This window comes from Lathamus discolor, chromosome 3 (genome assembly GCF_037157495.1).
Source record: "Lathamus discolor isolate bLatDis1 chromosome 3, bLatDis1.hap1, whole genome shotgun sequence".
NCBI classification, from domain to species: Eukaryota; Metazoa; Chordata; class Aves; order Psittaciformes; family Psittacidae; genus Lathamus; species Lathamus discolor.
Genome location: NC_088886.1, coordinates 42,192,222 through 42,213,371, shown reverse-complemented (window position 1 = coordinate 42,213,371; position 21,150 = coordinate 42,192,222). Strand labels below are relative to the sequence as shown.

General features: G+C 40.9%; 1 long non-coding RNA gene across 3 annotated transcripts; it reads right to left on the bottom strand.

The window, feature by feature from the left end:
* Positions 1-385: 385 nt before the first annotated feature.
* On the bottom strand, positions 386-17,709 carry LOC136010949 (uncharacterized). 3 transcript variants are annotated; one of them, XR_010611094.1, is made up of 4 exons: positions 17,648-17,709; positions 17,161-17,268; positions 16,010-16,089; positions 386-1,476 (listed from the first exon to the last, which is right to left on the bottom strand). It is a non-coding gene; the product is annotated as an uncharacterized LOC136010949 (long non-coding RNA). The 3 variants fall into 3 exon arrangements; XR_010611095.1 differs by lacking the exon at positions 17,648-17,709 and adding an exon at positions 17,347-17,572; XR_010611096.1 differs by lacking the exon at positions 386-1,476 and adding an exon at positions 12,426-12,652.
* Between the last annotated feature and the right edge of the window lie 3,441 nt (positions 17,710-21,150).

Sequence of the window (21,150 nt, the reverse complement as noted above, 5' to 3'; positions counted from 1 at the left end):
GGCACCTCCTCATGCACCTGCCATAAAACTTAAAGGCTTCAGAAATTCTTTTCTTTGAAGTGTCCTAATAATAACAGTCTAACCTTTGATGTTTCTTCCTGTACCACATGCTTGAACTTCTTATAATCGAAAGTATATAACCTTCAGTTGTTACACACAAACCAGTTGCACATCTTGAGAACACAACACTATAAACCTAATGCAAACTGTAGTAATGATATTTTTATTTCATTCGTATTTAGCGCTTTATTTATATAACGCCGTAAACCTAAACACTTAACACACCAATTGGACATTAACTATCCAGGCTGATTAGCATGGAGCAGAATTCACCTTCTGCAGTCCAAAGAGAGAGGAAATAAACTCATACAAGATAAACTTTGTGTGCAAATAGGATATTTTAGGAGAAAATCCAAATCCTTTTCATACCAAGAGAAATTCTGTTTCTGATGGCTTGATATTACAGTCAGAGAATAGGGGTTTTTGAGTACATAAAAATTACTGGACCCTGAAGAAGTCAGGTAAAGTTACTTTTAAAAACATTCCTAGGCTGATCATTACCTCAGGTTTCTGTAAGTTTTTACAGAGCCCTCTGAGAATGTCTGTCCAGCTCTGGTTTATGTTACATCACAGATTTTTAATATTCAATAGTCCTTATCCCATGCAAATGTTTCTATCTAAAAAGAATTGTTTCTAGTCTCTATTTTTAACTTGTACATCGGGGATTAATTTTATCCAAGATGTATCATTTGTATAGCTCTAGGGAGAGAGAAAACACGTCCGCCATGTAGCCCCAGTCCTGCAAAGGCTCATGAACATGCTGAACTTCCCTTGCTGTAAGCCATTGTGCTGAAATTGTGAGCATCTGCAGAGCGCTGCTCCAGCATTATTTAAATTCCTGCCTTTCCTGTTAATCACTCTTTTGGGTGGTCATTTCCAGCTGACTATATTTTACCATACAGTTTTCCAAGATTGCAGGGCATTAGATCAAAATCTTCTCCTTTGGTTGTATTTTTGGGGGGGTTTTGTAGTGGTGTTTTTGGGGTTGGTTTTTTCTGTTGTTGTTGGTTTTTGTTTGTTGGCTGGTTTGGTTGTTGGGGCTTTTTTTTTGGGGGGGGGGGCGGATTGTTGGGGTTTTTTAAGGTTACGTTTCAGAGCAGTAAACTTTGGAGGAAAATTATTTAAAGCAAGAATTCTTACTCAAAGTTCAGGGTAATGTGTTATGTCTGGTTACTCAGAAGAATGGAAATGTTCTTGTATTCTTCAGAACTAAGGTTAAGCTGGACATTTGCAAATAAACAATCATAATTGAAAAGAAAAACCCTTCTGAGCAGACCAGTGGAAACAATTCAGTCCAAACTGCCCACATCCATCAGGAAGGAGAGCACTTGGTTCTGGCCTTCAGTTTTGTTATCAGATGTTTGCGATGGATTCATACTGAGCTCAGTTCAGCTGACACAGGCTCAGTCCCTTTGGCTGCAAGATGAGAATCCAAATTTGAAAATTATCAAAATGACAGCAGTTACAATAACACCAATGTAACTAGTCAAATAGCTATAATAGAATGGGTTAAAAATTGGAGACTGATGACAAGCCTGAACAAAACTCAGTAGCAGCTTCCAGAAGTGGGTAGGTTAAATAAACTAAACCTTCTGGAACTGGAAAAAGAAAATTACTTAAATGACTAATGGAGACATAGTAGATCTCCGTAATATCAAGAATGATGCGGTCAGATATACAAGGAATGATTGCTCACTCTCTAGAAGAGTTGAGGGGACATCAGATTAAACTTGTAAATGTCAAGCTCAGAAGAAAAATTTGTCATTCTTGATATACTGTGCCTAGTTAAGGTAGAGGAACTCTTTACACTGGGACTGCCAAAAATCTATATGGATTAAAAAGCATCTGGATAAATTTGTAAAAAATAAACTCAACAGGGCTAGTAAATAGAATCATGTCATCTCTACAGGAGGAAATCCCACAACAACCTTGGAATGTGATTCTGAGAAGCATCACTGCACTTGTGCATACAAGCTGCCCTTATATTCTTCCCTAGACACCTGTTGATGGCTATAATCAAGCACAGGACACTGGGCTACATGGACCTTTGACCTGGCCCGGTGTAACAGCTTCTGCAGTTTGAAGAAAACTGAGTTATGTCAATGCCTTCAACAATAAAGCAAGAGACGCAGATCATTATGAGAATGAGACAAATCTGAAGAAATGGCATATTGATGTACATAGAAAAAACACACTAGATTTCTCAGAGAAAATAATATATAGCCATGGAACCACGCAGTCCACCTAAAGATCTAGCTCAGTCTCCTACCTAGTTAAAACCCACCTGGAGGCAAGAATAGGTGGCAAACACCAGGTTTTTCATATAGTTTTGTCATATTTGTCTGGCTTTTAAGTCACTAAGAAGCTTCTTAAATGTGTGTTCCTAAAGCAGAGTGGAAACATCAGCTTTTGGCTACACATTACGTAGTTTTGCCCCAACTTCCAAAGTATTTCCCAGGTTTGCTCCATTTAGTTTTCACTGGTGATATTTTTCGACTATCAAGGGCTCCCAGAACTCAGTGTGGCACTGCAGACACCATTTCACATAATAAGTCATTAGCACCTCCTTGGTTTCTAAAAAGAATATCTCTCCAGCCTGAAATTACTTTTGCCACTGTATCACTTTACAAGCTCTTTTCTAATTTGCTACTCTCTATAATTCTAGGTATTTTTCAGTCTGACTACTTCGTAAGTATCTCCTTCCATTATGTAAAGTGGTTTCTTTTCAGATTCTAGATTGTAGAGCTACTCAAAGTGAACAAAATTTTTTCACTCACATTTTTCATTATCATGTTGCACTTAAACCATTTCTTATGGGAACTTAATAATGTTCTGTAGTTGATTAGAGTTAAAAAGGTCCACATTTTTCTTTCAAATATGTACTAAAAGCTCCTATTGACTGACTTCAATTAACTGAATTTATTTCAGTTCAACAGCCTCAATTCATTCTTCATCTAACTCTACTGAAGTCTAGTGAGTCAAATATTGTGTAATACAGCTGAATTTCATATCCAAACCCAAAGCAATATTTCAATATTTTCCATTACACAGATGAAAAAAAGGGGAATACTCAAGACTGACAACTGAGTAAAACATATACCCTGACCTATAGAGATGTTCAGACTTGATTAGGTTGGTCCTTACATTATATAACTATAAAAAGTCTACTCCTAGACCTAGTGATTACCACTGTAAAGTCCTGGAGTGGAATCGTATCAAGAATAAGTCTCCCTTAGGCTTCAGCAGAGGTCAGGGTTTCCCTACACATCTGCAGAATAACAGCACTGTGTTTATTTAAAGAAACTAAAAAAATAAAATAAAAGCAATTAGGCAGCTTTCAAAGAGCAAATAAGTTGAGCAAGAAGAAAAAAGAAAAATCAAAGAAAACAGGAAGCAAGGCGAAACTGTGAGTATCTACATCTTCGGCATATGGAGTTTGGAAATCCAGGTGGTTTCTGTTTTGTTCCTATTTGCTTCAGATACTGAAATATCCAGATGTCAGTACAAAAATATACTTCAGAACTATAAAGTTTTAGAAGAAATTGAAAGTCATGCTCTGTTTAGTCTATCCTTTAACTTTGCACCAATCATAATCAGCTAATGCAGTAGTAGAAATAACTTGAGTTTTTTACGCTTTTGCCATTGCAATTTCCAGGATTCAACCTAAGTTACAATGGAAGGCATCTTGTTGAGTTAATGACTCCAGGGGGGTTTGGATTAGCTCTAAGTTAGGATAATAGCAAAAAAAAAAAAAACCCCAAAAAAAAAAAAAAAACAGCTACAAAATAGCTGTTGTAGGTAAAATCAAGCTTTATTACCTGGAGTATCCCATTCCAATGATGGCTGAAGGGTGGGTGCCTGGAGGAGGGAGGCTAAACACACTGGGAGATGAATGAGAACAGTGTCAGTTTCAGCCATTTGAGACTTCCTGAACACTGAAACTGGTGTTTCTAACTCTCAATAGGGTTTTCTTCTATTAAATTATCCAATCAGTTGTTCGACTCTTATAACATCTTAACATCCAGAGGCAAAGAGTTTCACAACTTAAATATGTACTATGTGGATAAGTATTTACTTTGGGTGATTTTTAACTATCAAATGACATCACTTGAGCCTTTCCATTCTTAGATATTATAATAAGATAGTAAATAAATGTTAAGAATTTTAATAGCTGATGCTTGATGATTTTACCTGCATTTTCTCTCTTATAAAGGTGCCACTGCATGCCAATGTCAAACTTATTGACCATTCCAGTCATACAGATAATATGCAATTGATAATTTTGCGCTGATTAAATAAGCTGAAATAGACCATGAAGCACCATGTCAGCCAGCCAATAAATTGAAAGGAGCTAACATTCCTGTTTTAAGCACTGGATTATGCTAAAATCATCAAGCACTACTGTCAACACTGAGGAACAACAGGAAAAGTTCTTCAGATGTAGCTCTGGGTTCAGGAGCCAAGAAGCACCACCTGAGCACTATCATTTCAAAACACAGGTGTCTGATGAACAGAGTCTCTCCTCATCTACTAATGGCAACCAGTCTTGTTTAGAAATTGATCAGCCTGACTTAATGTTTCAGTGGTTTGAAGTTGTTCCACAAGTTCACGTTGAATTAATCTAATGCCACAATGTCAAAACTATTTCAAGCATAAATGTAAATAGACAAATAGTTACTGTAACTGTAAAAGCAAAAAGAAAATGGCCTCCTTCCTCTGCCAAGCAGAAATGAAAAAAGTCTCAGCTACTACAGCAGGAGCCTTTTATGACAGAAATCTATGACCCAACAAGTGCACCCTGCCGAGAGACAAAAAACAGCCATGTTAATATCTTTAATTTTTTTCTGTAATTATGATTTCTACTTTTCTATTTCTGTTATAATCCTGGTTGAGATGTGATATAAGTCCCTACAAGATTCAGTAGCAACCTTTGCTACCACCAAGCATAAAGTTTATGCAATGCAATGGAATACACAGCACTGGTGGTGTTGCCTGAGGTTTCATCTCATCTGCCCTAACTAGGCACATAATTTCAGTCTTGCTCAGATATGTTAGTACCAAGACAAGTGAATTGAGAAGCCATCGGTGCCAGCATCAAACAAAATAGCTCTACACTAAAACTATAATGACATCTGCTTCCACAGTAATCCTGCTAAAACCTCCACACTTTCATTAAACAAAAGGGCACTGTAAAGGAAACAGAAATGTCTACAGAAGTCGCTGAAGCTTGATGAAGACAATTCTAGAACATATATTTTCACACAAACAACAGTGATGATTTAAAACTTCTTGGAAGAATTGAACAAATCCCCTCACAGGCAAGTGCTTTCCCTGGACAATGAGAGGAATTATTCAGAATAGGTTGTCTCAAAAGGAGGACTTACTTTCACTTGAAAGGAGTGTGTTAAAGTTTATAAAATTAAAATAATAGTCTTTTCTCACTCCTTTCCATGGAAAAAAAATGCAAACAAACATTAAGAATCATGATGTTTCTCACAGAACTCTTGTTTAAGCAGAGGTAGATCTACTTGCTTTTTTACTTAGTATTCAAACAGAAAGAAGTTATCATTTGCATGACATAATACAATTGTCTGAAAACTAAGAAGTTATCATAAAGTTAATGTGTTCCAGCTTAGAACATATTTGTGTATGACTATGTCAGATATTTTATCAAAATAAAACCCTTACCGAGACCAAAAATGAAGATGTCGGTCATGACTTTCTCAAAAACACACTTGTCTTTAGGACTCAGCTCAGTAGGAGAATGAATGGACTAAGAGCTTTAAGAGCAGTAGGTTGCTGAGCTCTATATTTGTCATATGAGTTCATTCAGCTGTACCCTCAAAAACTGAAAGTATGTGGTAGTTTCTGGGTGCTTTTCATTTATTTGGAAGGGAGGAGAAATTGGATACACTAATTAAGGAGATCTACAAAGTATTGTTATTGTTCTTAGAAGGATGTACTTGAATGCATATTTTTTATCTTTTCATTATTACTATAAATTAAGACCTTAGAGGAAAACTTTAATGGGCTATTTATGTGCGCTTTACAGGAGGCGGCAGTAAACCTGGAGTACATCAAATAAAGATTGCAGAATGCAATGATTTAGACTAAAGCTTTGATGAGTTGCTCAGAGATGGGAAGCTCAGACCATGAAGATGTACCAGCCCTTATTAAAAATACATATAAAGAATTTGTAGTAAGCTCTCAGTGTCTTAGACTGAAAACAAAAATTAGTTTAACAGTTTTTCTTGTCCACTGGCCAGTTAGAAGAGAGAAAAATTTTCAATCCACAAAGACAGTTTGACAGAACAGAGTGTATCAGACGTGTTGCATTCCTAGAGCACCTGGAGTACTTCAGAACTCTATTATCCAGAATTTATCAAAAAAGTTCTTTTCAGAAAAAAAAATATTTTTCTATTGGCAAAGAAAACCACGAATACTTCTTTAAAGCAAAGGAAGTAATTTTACTGGGCATAAACTGTCTTTCCTGCAACAGTAGCCTTGATTACTTTCCTGAATAATTGCAGCTCTCTTCTGGGACTTTGTTTTAGTTTTCCTCTCTACATTTTGAATGCATTTCCAGCTCTATGCAATGAAAGTCACCCACCCACCCACTGACACCAAAATCATTTGCGGGGGGGGGGGGGAGGACGGGGATGACAGGGGTAGGGGCAGAAATTCCTTGATCTCCATAAGATAAAGTCTTAAATGAAGACTTCTCTTTTCTTGGTCCACTGTCCTGGGTTCAGCAGTAGCAGTCATTTTTCTCCTTAGTAGCTGGTGCAGTGCTGTGGTTTTGAGTTTAGTCTGGGAACAACGCAGATAACACACTAATGTTTTCAGTTGTTGCTAAGTAATGTTCACTCCGACCAAGGACTTTTTCAGTCTCATGCTCTGCAAGTGTGTAGGGGCACAGGAAGCCAGGAGGAAATAGAAAAAGGACACCTGACCCAAACTAACCAAGGAGATATTCCATCCCAACAACACATCATGCCCAGTATATAAACTGGGGACAGTTACCCAGAAAGGCTAGATCACTGCTCGGTTTGGGCTGGGTATTGGTCATGGGTAGCAGGCAGTTGTATTCTCTCCCCTTGTTATTTCCCTTATCATTATTACTATTAGTGGTAGCAGTAGTGGTTTGTGTTATACTTTAGTTACTGGACTGTTCTTATCTCAACCCATGGGAGTTACATTCTTTCTATTCTCCCCCCCATTCCTCCAGGAGCAAGGGGGAAGGGGAGAGTGAGCAACCAGCTATGTGGTTCTGAGTTACAGGCTGTGTTTAAACCACTACATCCATCTCCTCCTTTAAAATCTGCTCTCTATCTACTTGAAGAGAAGGTGATCCCATGCATGTCAGCCTATAGAACAGGTACAGATCCATATTTATCCTGCTTCCCACACATAGAGTTTATAAAGCTTTGCTCATGCAGTACTTCACACCTGAGAAGATAAAAGCCAGTTATTGTCTAATAGTTTACTTTTCAAGTTGACTTGAAAAAGTGTATTCTACCAGCTGAGCTCTAAATGGGGTTGAAGTACCAAATCAAGATGAGAAGCTTTCATCAGGCAATGACTAAAATTATTTAAATAAATAATGGTAAAATGGTCTAGAATTTAGCAGACCCAAAAGAATAACACTATGTGAAATAGAAAGCAATAACCCAGAGACTTTCTGTCATCAGTACTGCTGGACAGCAGCCACAATAAAATGAGAAGACATGTCCTACAAAATTTAGGTGGGTGAAGTAGTAGGAGTGGTCTTTTAGAAATATCACTTACAACTACTAGTATGCTGTGGCTCTTAAGAGGGTACTTATAGACAGAAACACGTATTAATGTATAATTTTAAACTACAACTTGCATACCCAAATCACTTACTCTCCCTTCCTGGATCCTAAGCTAGGAAGTCAATTGATGCTACTTATTCTCCAGACTTCTTTCCTCATTCCCAAGCTGTCTCCTGTATGTAATTTGACACTAACAGAAAAAACATGGTTTTAACTACAGCTGGGAAAGGAAGATTGACTGGCTTACCTCTTGAGACCTTCTTTAGTCCTACAGCTTTATGATCCAGTTCCTTAAGGGAAGAAAGCACCTAGTTTTCTGTCATAGCTAATGTTCCAGTTGAAAGCTAAGTCCCCAGACAGTAGCAGATCAGAATCTTACTGCAAAGAATACTTCTGCAAAATCAGCTTGTTGCTGATACTTTGGGCCCAGATTTAACCAGAATATAAATCACCTAAAATGAGCCCTAAACAGAATGCAAACATCCACAACTCCAGAGCTGTAAAAACCTCTGCAAAACTGCTATCAAGTGATCCAGCTTGTACATTTTTTGTGTACAATAAAAGTAATAAATTATTTAGAAAGTGTCTGTATAGACATGCACAGAACTTCCTTGTGTTTTCATCTAATGACAAGCAGTTGGACACCACTCCCATTCTTAAGTCCAGTGGAGATACTGAAACCAGTCATTCCTTCCCCAGTGAGGAGGGCTATCACTTGCAGAGTCTAAACACTTGCAGTCTACCTCCAAACCCCTCTGAGCTCTGATATTCTCCATCCTTTTTGGTAAAGATGTGTCACCAGTCAGAAAATAACATGAACAACTACTAGAAAGTTATTTAAAAAAAAAAAAAGAAAAAAAAATAAAAAATAAAACTAGGAGCCTAGGTCTAGCAGCAGTTAAGACACCTCCTAGGGAAGCAAATGTCCTTCAACATTAAGAACACTTTCTGGAGAAAATAAAAGAACAGTTCTATTTGCAAGAAAGGACAGCAGAGCAGAACACCTGCAGGATGTGCCTAGCTGGCTTCCATTGACTAGTAAAGGACTATCCTGTAACTGGTACCACTTGTATTATTATCACTGAAATATTAATGCTATTAAACTCTTGACTGATGATATGCTAATATTACAAAAGGCTGATTTTTTCCTCTTCATCATATTCTCCTTACAGTGTAAGTGCATATATCCCATCTCAATTTAGTGCAATAAAGATGGTTTTGGAAAAGAAACACATTAATGGTACCTGAGGTTAGGTTTCAAATTAAAATTTAGAAGCTTCAGGAACAGCTTAGGGCTGAAGGCCATTTGGAACATGAAAATGTCTTCCTCCTTCGGCCAGCTAGTCAAGGTGGTGAGTTTGTCTGATGAACTGTCAGTTACTCTCATCAGAATACAGACAGCATGTGGGTGAAGAGTCCTTGCCTCTGTCTTCCCCTGCCAGAGAGCAAGCAGATACCCAAAATCTACTGCTGAGACATGATATTTTCATTTTAGGATAATTCATCAGGAATTAAAGGGGATCTTTAATCTTCACCAAACCAGAATTCATACCCAGTCCTTATCTTCCACAACATTCTTAAAGTTGTCAATGCACAACAGCATAGTAAATCATAATGAATTTCATAAGGAAGCACTATTTCTGTAGTGGAAAATTCCTTTCTTTTTAATAACCTCTTCTTGGGCTTCCATTCAAACATACACAAGAAATTTCTCCATGGATCTGAAAGTATATCAGAGCAGTGATTTTAATAACCTTTTAATAGCCAGGAATTTTTCTACTTTTCATAACTTTTTTTTTTTAAATGTGAATTTCTGATGAAAACCAAAATAATGAAACTAAGAAGAGCCAATGTTGTATTTTCTTGGATTTTTATTTCCCATTCTCATAATCTTTCCAATTTTTACTTCTCCCACTATGCCACCTATCAGAAAGCAGAAGAGGGATTTCCTGGCTGCAGAGTTCTAAGAGGGATGCAGACTGTGCAAAGGGTGGCAATGCAAGACAGTAAACTACAGACACTATGCGACACCCCAGTGGTATTTTAGATTAAAATATCTGGGGTAAGGGAGGCAGTGCCAAAGCTATGCTTTGGTTTATTTTAGGAAAAGTGAGGAAAATATGGCAGGTTTTTTATAATTAAGCCTTCTGTTAAAAGCAGCTTCAGTATATCAACTCTATAGAGTAGGGGAGACAGACATCATTCTCAGTCCATGTCTTAACTCCCAGCCAGAGACATGTATTGCATACTGAGGATCAGATACCATCCCCCTATTTTACAGTAAAGTCTCTCTCCTGCATTACACATATGTTTACCTGACCTTGCAGTAGGACAGAGCCACATGAACAGAGCTGAGCAGTGTAAAAGACCAGGCCAGCCCTGGATCTGGGTGATGTGTCTCCAAACAGCCTTCTAGCAGCAGAGGTGGAATTTCCATCAAGGAGATTCCTACACATACACTGACAGGCTGTTCCCTGTTTCACCACCCCAGCAGGTAGAAATCATTCCTCAATATCCAACTGAATCTTTCCTTCCTGTAAATATCAGCCAATTTTGAATAACAGATGCAAAGAAGTAAATGATTAATTGCCTGCTTTTTGTTATAACCTCACTGTCCCAAAACACCAATGAGGCCTCTAGTTCTCTTATTTAATATGAAAGCAAATAAATTACAAAAACCTTTCATTGTAGATGACATTTGCCAAGTCCATGCTTCTGCTTGCTGTTCTCCTCTGAATTCCCACCAATTTGCTTCCATCTCTCTTAGTGCAGCTAACCAGGGCTGGATGCCATGCAGCGGCTACTTCCCCTTCATTGCCTGCTAGAAATATCAAATCCCACTGGGATGGCAGCTTCATGTTTTGAAGCATCACTGCATTATTTTATCTTTCCACCAAGATACCCAGAAATTTGCAGACCCTTTTCTGTGGTCCTGGTAACCAAGCAGATACTTCTATTCTGTGCATCCCTTGACTTCTTCAGGAGGGCAGCACGCTACACTTGTCCTCAAATTTAGATGTATTTACCTACAAAAATAAATTGTGGATGCCAGTTTCTCAGTCTTTTTTGGAATTTCTTCTTGTTTCTACGTCATGTCAGAAATAAAAAGAGTGGACATAAAATTGCACATGTTCAACAATGCTCAATAATAAGGCACTGAGCATTGTAGAAATGAGCATATTTGATTTAATCAAAATAAGTGTTGTAGGAAAATCACGTAGGTTTAATTTTTGAAAAGCTATTAAGTTTCAAATTAAATGGAAGATTAAAATAAAAATGAGCTTTAGCTGTAAGTGGAGGCTAAATTTGGTCAATTTTTGTTGTTTATCTGTGCATAAAGTCCTTGCATTTACCATTTGACAAATCCTCTAATAAAATACTTGCTGCAATCAGGTGAAGTAGGTTATTAATGGTTCTAAAAAAGATATACAGGATTGCCTCATCCTGAGGCAATTAAGTCTGTGAAGTAAGTGTGTTTAATATCTCTGGGGGCCTGACTGGAATGAAACAGGTGATCTTTCTACAATTGCCATTGTTTCATTTAGAATTTTTCTAATTTTTTTTTTTTTGTTTTAACTGAAGAATGACTCCTTGATTTATATCTCTTTTGTTAAGACTCCAATCTGGGGACTTTCAAAGCCTGCATGTGCCACCCTTAAAGGAGAGTGGAAATTTTTAACCACTGTAAAACAATACGATGTTTCTTGCAAAGCCCTACTATCCCACATGGGAGAGGACAGTCCAAATTTACTCTCAGTCCCCTGACTCAGGTTTTTCAGCAGTGCTCCCAGCTCTCACATTAGGTCAGGGCAGTACAGACCTCCTTGCCTCGAGTCACCTTCTCGACATAATCAGTTTGCTCACACCACCTGCTAGATATCTGCATCTTTTGTGCTTCCCTGAGGGGCTTGGGGCTGATGGATGAAGGGACAGGGGGTCGAGCCACCACACAGCCTTCCTATTCAGCTCTCTGATACATCTTCATTTCAAATAAATGCTAACTTAAATACAGACCTCGACTCTCACTTATGGATCCCCAGCCTCAGGCACTTCAGTTCTGAAAGCAAATGCTTTACCATTGTATGTTTTCCAAGGGATACATTGTGTATACATCAGGGTGCTGCCTGGCCCTTTGCTATAAAATCTTGTATTTTTCATTTCTCCTTTTTTTCCTCTGCTGTGTTCTTTTTTTCCCCTGGATTTATTAGTGGGGATGGTTTGTGGAGGTATGGTTAATTACTAGAGCTTATGGCCTGCTGTGATTGAAAGCTGATCTCACCAGTTTGGGGTCTGCGTTATATTTATTCTGTATGTAATTAAATCTGAATACCATAACTATGCATAATGTTGGAAAATAATGAGAAACTTTTTTTTCCTTAGTGAAAACACATCAGAAAGGTATTTTCTTCCTGCAGTACTGAATTTCTACAAAACGCTTTGCACTTTACACACACAAACAAGCGAAAGCCAAAAGGACATTCAGGTCTATGATCTAGATGAAAACAAATGTTTGTTTATCAGATCTGTGTGATCCATTAAAAATAAAGAAGGAATTCAAGCAAACTGTGATAGGGGCTATCCATAGATCTCGGGGTATTCATAACATCACAGACATACTAAAGGCATGCAGAAAAGTGCCAGCACAGCAGGGTGAACATGAACAGCACATCCTGGAAGCAGCAGCATCCAATTGAACACAGGAGATTTGGCTGGGGAGTCCATCACATAAAACAAGTTGTGGGGGGCCAGGCCACTGCTCTGACTATAGGGATCAAAAATTCTCCTGATTTCCTTACCTAAAGAGGGGGAGATCAGACCGATACGGGAGAGATCAGACACTGTTTACACTGAGATAAATCAAGCAGAACACTGCACAGCTCACTGGACCATACCAGAATTAGGCCAGACATATCATATCTAGAGGCTCAATTTACTTTTTTTTTTTTCTCTACTATACATAAATCTGTAGTCTGCCAAGGTCCTTGTTGTTCATCAGCGACAGTGAACTGAAAACAAAGGCCTCTAGAACACCCCTATAATATCAGAAATCTTTGTCCAGGAACCTATCTCATTGCTTTTAAAAATAGCTGACATTGGTGGGGGGGAACTTGGTATCTGATCTAATGTGAGGAATGATACAGTCGTTAACACTCCAAAACTGCATGTGCAAGCCAAAGCAGGAATAACTAGATCAAATCCAGTCTTTCACCAAAACAAAGCAAGGCAATCTTAAGGCACACCAATGGTGACAGATTACTTTTAAGGTTTAAGAAAAGTAACAACATAGAGGGGAAAAAAAAAAACTAAAAATAAAAAAAGACCTTTTCCTAAAGAACAAGAGCATCCCCCACTTCCCCTCCCTTAAAGTATTGAGTGTAGGGCAAGAATAAGTCAAGTAAAAATTCCTTCAACAACCAGTATACATGAAGTAAGGAAAAAATCATTTTGGAAGGACCTTGCTGTCTAGAAAAGTCATTTTGCTTTGTCCCCCACCCCAAACAGTAAAGAACAGACCTGCCAGTATGAGCTATGAAGAACATCACAAATCATTAAATGCTGAGGCATTACATTACTAACAACTTTGCCTGTTTTAAATTGAGCCATCATACCCAGTGCCATGGCTGCTGAAGGAATGCTTTTCAAGGAAGCAATCACCAAACTTGTGTCTCTGACATTGCAGCACACAGCCATTTTCTTTCCTTGCCCAGTGGCAGATATGTAACCAAGTGTAAATACTCAAGCAGTCTGTGAATCAGAAAGCAAAATGAACCAGTCTTTGCATGACAAGATTAACTGTGCAGGTGTCAGCAAGGCTGTTTGCACCAGTCATCACCAGCACTTAATAGAACCAGATGCACCAGCTACTTCTTTTTTCCAACAAGCTCAGTTTCATGTGGCACAAAAGCCAACAGCAGCTCAAAAAACACAAGCATCCGTACACATGCACCTCACCACAAGGTTCTGCAGCAATTTTGCACTGGGATTTGCCATGGTTACTCTTAGCTGCATCTGCGGTGTATGGACATGAGACAATTATCAAAAATAAAAAATTCTTTGCTGAACTCCTACAACTCATCCTTTTTCCTTCATAAACTGTCTAAAAGTGGATGATCCAAGAATTCTGCTGGGTTGGTTTGGGGTTTGGTTTTTTGTGGGTTTTTTGTTTGTTGTGGTTTGGTGGGGGTTTGTGGGGGTTGTTGGTTTGTTTTTTACCACAATGCTCTCCAAAGCTGTTGTTCCTTGATCACTAACTTCTGAACTATCCCATTTTTTGGTGATTTCTCAGAAGAGGTTACCTGCTCTTTACCAAACTGGGTATGAGCCTTGGAGTCGGGAAAAAAGCCTGGAAAGGACAAGCTGCTGCTGGAAGCCTGTAGAAAAGAGGAGCATGCCGAAGCTCCAGCTTGCAGCCTGTGCTATAATCCTCATCATCATGACTGTATTAAGGCAAGGTGCAAGCACAAACCCTTTCCCATCTCCCCTCCACTGGTTTCATCATGCCGTGCATCAGCCGTGTTTGCTCGCTGAATAATCAGAGACCAGAACCCTACAGAATCTCAGGTAGAGTATTTGCCCCAGAGGCTGGGCATATGCTATTGCTCTCTCATGTTGGGCATATGCTATTGCTCTCTCATGAACACGACTTAAAGTATGAAAGAAACACTGGACATAATTACTGCTTCTATTGCAGCAGGTCTGGAAAGCTCACTTGCAAGCCACCTTCAGCCATCCCATCTATGTAACCAAGGCTTTCACCCTTGCTACTTGCTGCGCCTTATGGTGACATTACACTAGCACAGAGACCTTTCTGCACAATCTTTCAAATCAGACTTCTCTACAATTTGTAGATTGAATACAGAAAGGAGATTTCCCCTTTATATATCTACAGATTCCCAAATTTTTTTATTTTTATTGGTGAACACGTTCACATAATCTTACCAAATAACTTATGATAGGTGGTAGTAGAGTACCATCCTGTATTATATTTTAATTTGCCATTTTTTGCACAAGTAACAGCACACCAGATTCTCATCTTTGTTATCACATAAGACTACTTATACACACACACACCCCCAAAACAAAAGGAGCCCTTTTCCATGGGTGTCTGTACAGGTAAAATCCAATCAAAAAGACTTTTTTAGACAGAACGCTATGAGATTTCATAAGATCAAGAATAGAGAGTAGTTCTTGGTATATGAAATCAAAAATGTCAGTATTCATCCTCCATAATAATAGTAACTCCATAAACTGTAGGGTTTATATACAAGTTATACGGACAATACAATTCTGGGGAAAAAAAAAATAGCCAAAGGAAGAAAAAAAATTAATTAGGACAAAATCACAAATATGCTGAAAGTCCCTCAACACCACCACTACCTTGCATGCAATAATTATGTTGTCATTTGTGCCCAGGGAGAACAAACAAGAAAGAGATGCACATCCCTGACAGCTCCAAAGAAAATGTTTGTTCAAGGGACACCAAGTAGAAAACATTTTCACCAATCTTATTGTGCCCCAGAGAAGCTGTAAGCAGCACAGCAGACATTTACACTTGCCAGAACTCCATTCTAAATGACCTACTCAATACAAATGACTGTCTGGCATTGTAATTGCTGCGCTGCTCTTTTGCTTGTGTTTATCTTCTTAAAAAACATGCATGGCAAACTTTTGAAAATGAAATGATCACAGGTAGAGTATGTTCTTTCTGTCATGTAGCTAGTGTGCTTGATACTTCCATGGAGCAAATGGGACTGAAATCCTTAAATCTTACTGCATTCTGTTAAAAAAAGCTGGGTGTTTCCTGGCAGTTTAAGGTAAAGTGCTGGCATAATTAGATGTGAAAAGAAACAACATGCTGATGAGTCATGCATATGGTATTTATTTTATACAATACTCCTCCCAATCTAATTTTTGCTTCTGAATTAGCAATCTTAAAATGCATGGGGTTGTCCATACCTGCATTTTGTTTCAGCTTCCCTCAAACCCAAAGTGGCAATAATGCATTGGCTTAGGGCTGGGGGTTATTTTTATATAGTAATCTCTGTGACTGAGGCTGCCAGACGCAACTTTAAATTTCGTTTCAATGAAAGTTACAAAGTTAATGCACAATTGTGCAACAAGCAGGGGGGGAAATGCTGTAGCAAAATCCTTACCCACCAACCCATGGAATACACAAAGCTTTCTTCACAACCACTGTTTAAGCAGAGCTCCCACAATGACTTCACTTTAGAGTCTGCATAAGAACAAATGGCACAATATCTCAAACTTTAAAAGATACAATATGTGTGCAAATTATTTCCATAAGTATGTTAGTAAATGAAAAAAAAAAAAAAAAAAGCTTAAATCAAAGCAGAGGAAAGAGTGGGAGTTCTTCACCAAACAGCTTGTTTCCCAGTAGAAAGAATGTTTTCAGGTTCATATAAGCAAAAAATCATTTTAAACTCTAAAGCTGTACCCACTGCTACCAGGTGGATATATCTGAAATATTATTGCTCATGGGAAACACTTGGATGACAACTAAATTCCAGGGAAGAGGGCTGTAGTGTTGTGTTCTGCTTTCCATTAGAAGTAGCTCCTTCATATTATCCACCACCCCCTCACTCTTTTCCAGTACATAGGGAAATTGAGCTCCAAGATAATTCATTTTTTTCTCAGCCAGGAAACCAGAGTTAAGTGAAAGCTGTTTGTTTGATTTGAGAGATATACAGGTGTAAAAACAGATGAATTCTCAGCATTTGGGCATGTACTGAATCTTGTTCCTAGTGGTTTGGTGAGTGTAAGAATTAAATTTAAGAGGCATGGACACTTTGAATTAAAATACACTGACATTCAGAACTGCAAGCACCAATGCTGATTTCAAAAGTTACATCCTCACTCATTTTGGGAAAGCAGTCACCTCCACAGCAAAAAGGTTTCTTAAGTTAGGAATGTCCCTGCACCCCAGCATATGGTCCAAAACAACATCAGTGATGCACATAGTAGTTGGGGACCTCACAACTTCAACTCTGAGTTGGAGTTGCAGTACGAGTTGCAGTACCCAGTCCTCCCACCTTGCAAAGTTCACTCTTTCACTTGACTTGTCTTTTATCACTTAATATGGTAAGTACATAATCTAGGACTTAAAATGCTCCCTCTGCTGCCAAAGCCTGTCTTAGTATCCTCAAAAAATTGGTCCCACTTGCTGGAAGCAACGTCAGGGGAACTGTATGCACTCTGAGCCTCTTCCCCTCAAACGTACTGATGCTACATGGTTGAGTTTTTTGACCCTATTTTTCTTTAGTGCCAAACCCGACGTTTCTCTTACCTGAAATACACGGGATACAGCTAGACAGGTTGAAGAATAACTCTTCTGCCTCAAGGCAGGATCTTCACACACGCATCATCCCTAGCAGAGGCTCGTCTGGTTTTTTTGCTATAGATGGAAACATCAAAAGCTCCTGAGGTCAGTTCCAACACCCAGCTCTCCTTACAGCTAGAAACTTTCACCTACCTCTGCCCCAAACCTCTTTTGCTGCAATTTAAGCCCATTCTATATTCTGCTGTCTACTGCAAAGAAAGCATTTAATCCTTTTCTTTACTAGTGACTTCTATATTAAGAGGTTCTTCTAAGCCTTGTGCTCTCTGCGCTAAATATTTTTGTGCTGTCCTTCCTCACAAATCATGCCATATATCCATGGTCAAGCTTGCTAATTTCTTGTACTACTCCCCAGTTTTTCTTCATTTATAGCCTAGATCTGACTGACCGACCGACCGACCGACCGACCGACCGACCGACCGACCGACCGACCGACCTGTAACTTTCCAGCTCTCCCCCCTACCTCAGCAGAACATTCAAAAGGAAGAAGTAGTGCTGTCTCCTACATATAGCCATGGGCCAGACCCACAGGTGATATAAATTGGCACAGGTCTGTAACTAATTAAAGTGCTATGTAAGTTTAGAGGAGGTGTGGTAGGTTGTTTTATTGTTGCTTTAAGAGAGATGTGGTAAGGACTAGATCTGTTTGTTTCTATATGAGAAATTGGGGGGGGGGGGGTGCTATTTAGGAGTTTTTTGCATTGTTGAACTAAAAAAACGCCTGAGAGGCAATCCTGGGTGTGCAAAGGACAATTTAGCATTGTCTTCCTGGTCTGGTGAGTTTCTTAAAGCAAAGCAAACAGCACCGTGTTACATCCCCGCAGAAAAGGGGCTGTTTTTCCATGCGGAGAACGGCGTCCTCACTGAAAGTCCGAGGGCTAAAGGCAACTGTCCCCAACCGGTCAGCTCCCTGTAACGTTTAGGAGGCAGAGGGTCTTTCCTGGGGAAAAAGACACTGCGATAGGTGCTGCTCAAAAAAAAAGCAAATGTGAGGTCAGATACGGCGTAACCTGCCTGAGTTGTGCTGCCCAGTCAAGACCCCGGGGGCGGTCGTACCCGCCCCGACGGAGCTGCCCGGAGGATCGCTGCGCGGCGGAATCGGGGGAGCCCCGCGAGCGGGCGGCGCGGAGAAGATCCTCCATGAGCGAAAATGAAATCCGAGAAAATGCGTTTCTCTCTCCTCGCTTACTAAAACTTTACGTCAACTCAGTTGAAAAGTAGGTTAATTAGTAGTGTCTGACAGAGCTCCCCAGCAGTGAGTTACTTCAGGTGCCGCGCATTACTGCTACTCTGCTGAAAGAGGCTTTGTTTTCACCTAGCTTTGTAGCCTCGGGTGTCTGAATATTGAGTAACTCTGGGTATTTGATTTCTTTGAAATACATTCGCATTATTACAATAAACTGTATCCTTTAATCGAGTTATTTTTTATGTAATTAAAATGTTAACAGCGCTTTGGTACTTGAAATTTGACCCTTGGCAATGAAGTTATTTTTCCTTTTACCATCAGAGCTTGCCCATGTCCCTCAGCAAGGAGATGTGGTTGCGCGGAGAGACTGGACGTGGTCAGCAAACTCCCGCATAGGGACTTATCCCGGGCAGGGTATTTTTTTCTCATAGGAAAGACTGAAACATTTACATTCCTGAGAAGGTCGTGGCGAGCTTGGCCGAGCCCCAGCCCTAGATCTGGCCATGCGAAGCCAAAAAAACTTCCCACTTCCGAGGATGCCGGGGAAGTCGCCCTTCACCAGACCAGCCTCCCTCCCTGGACCTGCAGACGGGTGTGACGCTGGCAGGGCCAACTTGCGTCGCGACAGACATAACGTCGGAGTGGAGGTGAAAGGCGCTGACAAGGCAGGCGCCTCGCAGAGTGCGGAGGTGCGCGCTGCTCTTCCGAGGGCGCGCAGGGCGGCCGGGCCGCACCGGCCCCAGCCAGGGCGAGCAGCGGGGCGCAAAGCTTTGTGCCTGACGCTAACCCCGGGTGCGTTCAGCTTTTCAGAGGCCTCTGCTACAGTTATCTTTCCGTTTTTTTCGTTATTAATTGAATGAGGACACTCAGGGGAAGGCATGCAGAGTACTGGTAATCGTGGGATTAAGCACGGAAGAAATGAAGACTAAATTGCTGCGCGTTCATTCCCACTGCTCAGGCATTGCTGCACACAGCTACCCAGCCCTGAAGTGTGCTACCCAGCAGGTTTCTCCCTTCTCCTGTGGTTTCTCTGAAAGTCCGCTGAAAAGGCACCCCTTTCTTTGCTATCCCCAGCAGCCAGGGAAACCCTGCCTCTGCCTCTCGCCTGTGTTCACCTCCCTAAAGGGCTCTGACAAACTTTGCTGGTTTGCTGTCCCCTTGTAACGACAAAGTGCAGGGCGCAGCTCCTCTCGGAGAAGGAAACCTCACGGTGAGATCCCCTGCGCCAGATGGGACTGCTATTTCAGGGCGAGCAGGCAGCGGCCAGGGCCGGCGGAAATCTCCGCTAAAGAACAACCTTTGAAGCTCCGCGGGAGGAGGCGGAAGAGGGGTCGGGATACAGGGTGCACTGGTGGCCCCAGGGAGGGGCGGGAGTGCGCTTCTCTCATCAGAGAGACCAACAGCCCGTTCAGAGCCCTCCTCCGGTGTCGACATGCGGTGCAAAAGACAAGAGCAGGGTTCAGTTGTACCTGCGTTTTCTGCTTAGCTTAAGGCACGTCTCTGGTGTGGAAGGAAGCCCTGGGCCCCACCTTGATGCGGTTTTCTCTTCCCAGTGTTCCCTGTAAAGCCAAGCAAAATCAAACCCAGTTGTCTTGATCTGATCCAAAAGATGTACCAGACCAACTCCGATCTCAGCAGAAATGTCCTTGTTTCAATTTCCTCTTACGTCTATTGCTTTCTCTCCTCAGGCAGGCAGCCGTGCAGCCACCGTTTTAATGTGCGGGGTGAATTGTAAGGTCATCAGAGGTTTCCTGTGCCCTAGGAAACTTTTTACTTTTTGTTTGCAAGGGGGTGAACTAGAGAGGTCCCCAGCCAATCCCTCTCCCATTAAAACACTTGTAATTTAGCCCCTGCCTGTTGATTTTACCTAACTGTGACGGGGCGGGGTTACGGGAAAGAAAGTGCCTCTTAAAAAAAAAAAATAATAAAGAAAAGGGGGGGGGGGGAGTTTAAAAGAGCCATAACCATCCAAAAAAAAAAAAAAAAAAAAAACCTACTCCTTTCAATGGCCAGGTTGGGAAGACTGGGGTCTGCTCTACAGCAATTACAGGCTTATCCGCGCTATTTATACCGTGCTCTCCAAAGCTTGCAGGCTTCATGGATGAGAAGCAGAGTGCTCCTGGAATCGTTTCAGAACGTGTTCTGATGTACAGATAAACTTCTGGAAAGTATCTGATGACTCTGCCCGAGTGTGCTGACCCGCCTCCCATCGATGGGAATAAAGCGATAGCGTTCAACTTAAAGAAAGCCGCAGAACTTAATTAATCCGATGCTTTAATGGTTATAGAATCTGCAAAACACTAGTATTAATTTAGGCACTGGCATCTGGTTTCACTGAAATTCATGTCGAATGTGCAAACTACCCCAGTGTTCCCGGCCGCTCCCCGGGCGGGCCGGGGGGAGCGGGCGCAGAGCCGGGGAAGGTGCCTTTCCCGAGGCCAGCCGCTCTCGGAGGTGCGAGGCGAGTTGGCGGCAGGCCGAGCGCGGTGGGAGCTCACCCCGCGACCTCCGCTCCCGACCAGCCGCCGGCAGCGCAGAGCCCTCGGGAGCCCGCACCTGGGCAGAGCGGAGGTTCCGCACCCTCACCGTACGCCCACCGCACCCTGACAGAGCCGGCGGGCCCGGGCTCCTCGTGTCTCATCGACGGACTTTTAGCGCGACGCACACGTGTCCCCGGGGCCGTTTGTCCACGCTTCCGAAATCATGCAGAGTTGTGACTCGAGTCGGGTTTTTCCGATTGTGAAATCTTTGCT